This window comes from Oryx dammah, unplaced genomic scaffold (genome assembly GCF_014754425.2).
Source record: "Oryx dammah isolate SB20612 unplaced genomic scaffold, SCBI_Odam_1.1 HiC_scaffold_8, whole genome shotgun sequence".
NCBI lineage: Eukaryota > Metazoa > Chordata > Mammalia > Artiodactyla > Bovidae > Oryx > Oryx dammah.
In genome coordinates this window covers 26,334,265-26,339,924 of record NW_024070192.1, presented here as the reverse complement: position 1 = coordinate 26,339,924, position 5,660 = coordinate 26,334,265, and the positions used below count along the sequence as shown (strand labels likewise).

At 45.7% G+C, this 5,660-nt stretch overlaps 1 pseudogene; it reads left to right on the top strand.

Moving 5' to 3' along the window:
- Positions 1-2,248: 2,248 nt before the first annotated feature.
- Positions 2,249-2,569, top strand: LOC120867347 (annotated as a pseudogene).
- Positions 2,570-5,660: the final 3,091 nt, after the last annotated feature.

The following is a 5,660-nucleotide window of genomic DNA, read 5'->3' as shown; positions in this document are numbered from 1 at the left end:
TGGCGTGCTGCAGTCCAAGGGGTCACAAAGAGTCAAACACCACTGAGCAACTGAAATGAACTGAATACTTGAAAAACAAAGAAAATAATCATGTTTCTCAGAAGTTATATGTTACAGCAATAAACACACCTTTACCCCTCACCCACTCCTTTATTTGAGAAATTTACACTGAGCACTGACTATATGCTGGGTATTGTCCAAAGCTCTGAGGACACAGCAGGGGTGTCTCTGCACGGGTGTAGCTCTGGGGTAGTTGCAGTGGTAATGTGCTGTTTATAAACATATGCAAAAATTGACTTAAGCTGCAAAGGAAATCTGTTAATTCCAAAAGAAATACTATACACAAGCCCTATTTTCTTTTTAACCACGATTGAAAAGATTAGAAATAAATAATACAAGTAGAAATGAAACCCACCAATCACTTAGAAACATTAAAACTCTCTCATAAGCAAACTTAAGATCAAAAATAACATTAAAGCCTTAGTGCAGAGAATTTGGAAAATGAATTTATATCTATAAGATGTACACACACATGTCTATAAAATAACATTTTTTTCCAAGAACACAGCTAAAGTCAGAGCTAGGAAGGAGTTCCTCATAATCATTGCTGTTTTTAACATTTTTCTACAAGGAATAGCAAATACAATTCTATAAGAGGACAAAACAAGAAGTTCCATTACTTATAAACAGCATCAGATTGGCAAAGACAAAATTTAATTCCCATTCGCTGTGCCCCGTCAGAAGGGACACAAATTGGTACAAGCCTGCCCTTGCTCTGGTCCAGCAATCCCATTTGTAGGAATTTCCTGCAGAAGTCCTTACATTCAGGACTTCTGAATGTTCAGGTAGGCCCATTACAAGGGTCTGGAAGCAATGGTGCATTAATGAAGGATTAGCTAAAAAATTCCATGAGGACATTCTGGAATATTCTGAGATGGCAAAAAAAAAAAAAAGAGGTAAATCTATATAACTGCTATTCTTCTTCAGGGGCAATTTTGCCTCCCAGGCAGGGAACATTTGACAACATCTAGAGAACCTTTTATTTTTTAATCATATGGTGGAGGGTGTTACTGGCATCTGGTGGGTGGCACCCAGGGATGCTATTCAATATCCCACAGCACCCAGGACTGTGCCCCAGTAGGGAACAATCTTGCCCTGAAGATCAATAGTGTCAAAGCTGGGAAACCCTGCTACTGCTACTCAGCGGCTCAGTCACGTCTGACTCTTTGTGACACTTCAGACTGTAGCCTGCCAGGCTCTTCTGTCCATGGGACTGTTCAGGCAAGTATACTGGAGTAGGTTGCCATTTCCTAGTATACAGTAACAAGGAGAAATACCCATAGTGATTCGTTTAATTTGGAAGGAAGTTCAGAACCACATTTATAGCATGATACCACTTTTCTCTCTGGTGTACACATAGAAAAAACACTGGAAAATTCATACCATGAGTTTACTCATGCTCATTTACTCATAATTCTTTTATTCATTCAACGAACATTGGGTACCCCAAGGCACCAAACACTGGTCTCTCCGGCATGCTAGACACTCATCAGGGAACCAGGCAGTAGACACCCCTGCCTTTGTGGGAACTCTGGGGATTCCTGGAAGGTGCACAGGCATGGGGAAATTAACAAGATGGCGCCAGTCAGGCTCTCTCGCCTTGTGTTCTATAAACAGTGACTTTGCACAGTTATGTAAAGCTGAGGTCGCTTACAGCACTGCACACGCGTGTCACGAGGTACTCGCTCGGCCACAGGCTACTTTGTGTGGTCCCCCTGCATGAGCTTCGTCATGAAAGCCCTGGCTGCTGCTGCACCGGGGCTACACTGGAGTGGCATCATGGATATGCTGTGGCTGTGTTATGGCTGCCGTGCCAGCCAGGAGAGAATAAATATATCTGCAGTTCCTACAGCTCCTCCAGACTCCTTCCAGATTCTTAGCTTGCACCTTGCCTACCCTGGGTTCCGCAAACAGTGCAGACAGTGTAAAGAGGATCAGCGGTAAACGAGGAAAACTGAAATTTTCACTTTCCATGCTTTTGAGGGTTTGACTTTTTTTTTTTTTTAACTTCTTTTTTCAATCAAAAGCATTATATTGCTTTGTAAATAAAAACCAACAAATACCAGAGGTTTCTGTGGAGAGAAAACGGCAGCAGCGTCTGCAAGCCAAGGCCCAGGCAGGGCATGGCAGCAACGGCCTTGTAAGAGCGAAACTGCCCCGGGGCCTGCCATGCACCTGCCGCCCTGGCATGGGCACCAGTGACTCCAAAGCTCGGGGCCTGTGGCCCTTCGCCTTGGGGCGGGGAGGTCTTGGCCTGGAGGTCGCTGAGCAAACTTTGGTGCAACTGTGAGGCCCAAGTTTTGCCCCTCTTTGTATTCATGAGCCACAGCTCCATGTTCTATGACAAGGATGGGATCTGGCTCACGAATTCCTTGAGGAGACAATTGTCAGCAAGAACAGGCAGAAGCAGGCCAAACTGAGGCGGGTGAATTAAGAACCTGATTCCTCAGGGCACCGTGAAACTGGATTCATCCCTGTGGATTTCCCTGTGAACTTCTGTGAGGTGTGAGCCTAGGGCAGTGACAGGCATAAACACCTCCTGCCCCAGCAAGAAATCCCCGAGCTCAAGGTGTGGCTTCGAGTGAGGAACCTAGACTGGGGCCACAACCATGAATAAATTCCACTGGCCTGGAACCTTCAGCTGTGAGCAGGGCTGTCCTAAACGCTGGTTGGCTGTTGGTTGCATGTGGACCAGAGGTGACTGGTAGCTGGCGAGGGCTGATGGCGGAATTACCAGTCCACCTTTCCCAGCAATCCCTACAAGGAGCATGGCAGGGCACATGCTAGTCAAGAATGTCTGGTTCCTGTGCCCTTGCCTGGCCTGCATTCTTCCAAACTTGCTAGGGCCCAGCCTTGCTGGAGACTACAGCACTTTACAAGCAAAGTCTGCCTTTTTCCAGCCCCAGGGCTATGGGAGCTGTACACAAGTGGGAACTTCCTTTCCCTCACTGCCTTTACTCTCTTGTTGGAGCATTTCAATTGTTTGCTACCTCCATTACTCCAGTGTTGGACAGAAGCTGGGGGCAGAACAAGCCTGATTCTTCCTGCCTACCTGCCCATTTGTTCCCAGCCCCAGATGAACGGACAATTTGCTGACTGTTAATAAGAGCAGGGACTGGTGTAGGAGGTTTCTCCCTCTACCCAGAGCTGGGATGATCCCTCCCCACTGCAACTAGTTGTTAGCCCCCACCCCAAGTTGAGAGGGCATAGAAGGCGGATCAGGAAGGGTTCTGGATGCCTGTGCCCCATCCCACCCACTGTGTCTAGTCCTCCTTGCCCTTATACATCCTCAACCCTTTGGTAAGGCACAGCACCTTAGGGTTGGTGCCAGTAGCTCTGAGGAGCCCACAACCCCTTTCCATTTGGTATGCCCATCCTTTCAGGATCAGTCAAGACAAAAACACTGGAGCCCTGTGTAGGGGCAGAAAGGAGAGAACAACCATAAAAGGAATACTTAAAATGTAAAAGCTTGCAAATAGCCTGTAACTAATCTAGTCCATGATGTTGTTGGGGCAAAGTCTGACTTCTAATTCCTTACTGTGCAAACTCTGTGCTTTAAGTTAAGTGTGAGAAATGGCGTGGGGAGGGTAGTCCTCAATCTAGGAAGGCTGTTGGGTTATTTGTTCAATAAAATTATTTGTAGATCCTGAAAAAAACAAAACAAATACCATAGATACTAACCAGCACATAGACACAGATGTGAAGAAAGGAATCAGGGCAGCGACAGTCTCACAGCTCACAGCAGCAGGTAGGCTGGGCAGGTGATGGGACTCTCAGCCTCCTGCCTGCCTGAGTCTCCAGAAGTGAGGAAGACACCCCAAACCTGAGAGAAACAAAAGCAGCAGCAACATCCTAGGGAGAAGCCCCACAGACAGCAGAGAGGATTCTTGTGCTGTGCTCAGCTGCTCAATTGTGGCAGACTCTTTGCTACCTCAGGGACTGTAGCCCACCAGGCTCCTCTGTTTATGGAATTTTTCAAGCAAGAACACTGGAGTGCGTTGCCATTTCCTTCTCCTGGGGTAGGATTGTTAGTCTCTTGAACTTTGTGGTGTAGTGGCAGCATAATAGACTAAATGAAAGTCACTCAGTCGTGTCTGACTCTACGAACCCATGGACCATACAGTCCATGGAATTCTCCAGGCCAGAATACTGGAGTGGGTAGCCATTCCCTTCTCCAGGGGATCCTCCCAACCCAGGGATCAAACCCAGGTCTCTCGCTTTGCAGGTGGATTCTTTACCAGCTGAGCCACCAGGGAAGCCCAAGATTACTGGAGTGGGTAGCCTATCTCTTCTCCAGGGGATCTTCCCGACCCAGGAATTGAACCAAGCTTTCCTGCATTGCAGGCAGATTCTTTCACCAGCTGAGCTACCAGGGACGCCCTCATAATAGACAAACTGCCACCCTAACAAATTATTAAAATCTCCTTTTTGTGCAGCTGCTCTGGGACTCTACTCTCCAACCCTGTAGTTCAAGCACCATAGGAGGTTAACAGCCAGCTATCTATAAGAGCTGTCTATAGACATAATGCTGATCTGTAACAATTGTCTATAGATCAGCATCTCAAGGGAGCCTTCTTGCTGAATCCAGGACCAAAGCGGGGGAGGGGGATATATATATATATATATATATATATATATATATATATATACCTTGCTACAATAGTGCCCCCTGTCCCCAAGAAGCAAACAAAACAGCTAAGGGACTAGCTGTTAAAAAGTATTAGAAAGCCATTAAAGAGAATGAAATAATACCATCTACAGCAACATGGATAGACCTAGACAGTGTCATCCTGAGTGCAGTAAGTCAGACAGAGGAAGAGAAATAGTGTGTGACATCCCTTCTATGTGGAATCTAAAATGAAATGATACAGATGAACTTACTTCCAAAACAGGAAGAGACAGACTTAGAGAACAAACTTATGGTTATCAGGGGGAGGCGGGAGGAAGGATGGGGGAAGGAGTAGTTAGGGAGTTTGGGATGGACATGTGCACACTGCGATATTTAAAATGGATAACTGGGGGCTTCCCTGGTGGCTCAGCGGTAAAGAATCTGCCTGTTAATGCAGGAGACACAGGTTTGATTCTGGGTATGGGAAGATCCCACATTCCGGGGAGAAACTAGCCTCTGTGCCACGACTTTGGAACCGCACTCACCTAGAGCCCAAGCTTCACAATATTCTCCACAATGAGAAGCCCATACACCGCAACAAAGAGTAACCCCCATTCTCTGCAACTAGAGAAAAGTCTATGCAGAAATTGAAGACCCAGCACAGCCAAAAAATAAATAAATAAATAAATTTTAATGCATTTCACTTTAAAATAAATAAATAAATGAATAAAAATGGATAACCAACAAGGACCTACTGTATAGCACATGGAACTCTGCTCAGTGTTATGTGGCAGCCTGGATGGAAGGGAAGTTTGAGGGGGAATGGATACATTGTATATATATGGCTGAGCGCCTTCACAGTTCACTTGACACTATTATAACACTGTTCATCAGCTACACCCCAATACACAACTAAAGTTTAAAAAATAAAATACAATGTAAAGCAAAAAAAAAAAAAAAACAGTTGAGGGAAAGTGGTGCTGGTGGGTGA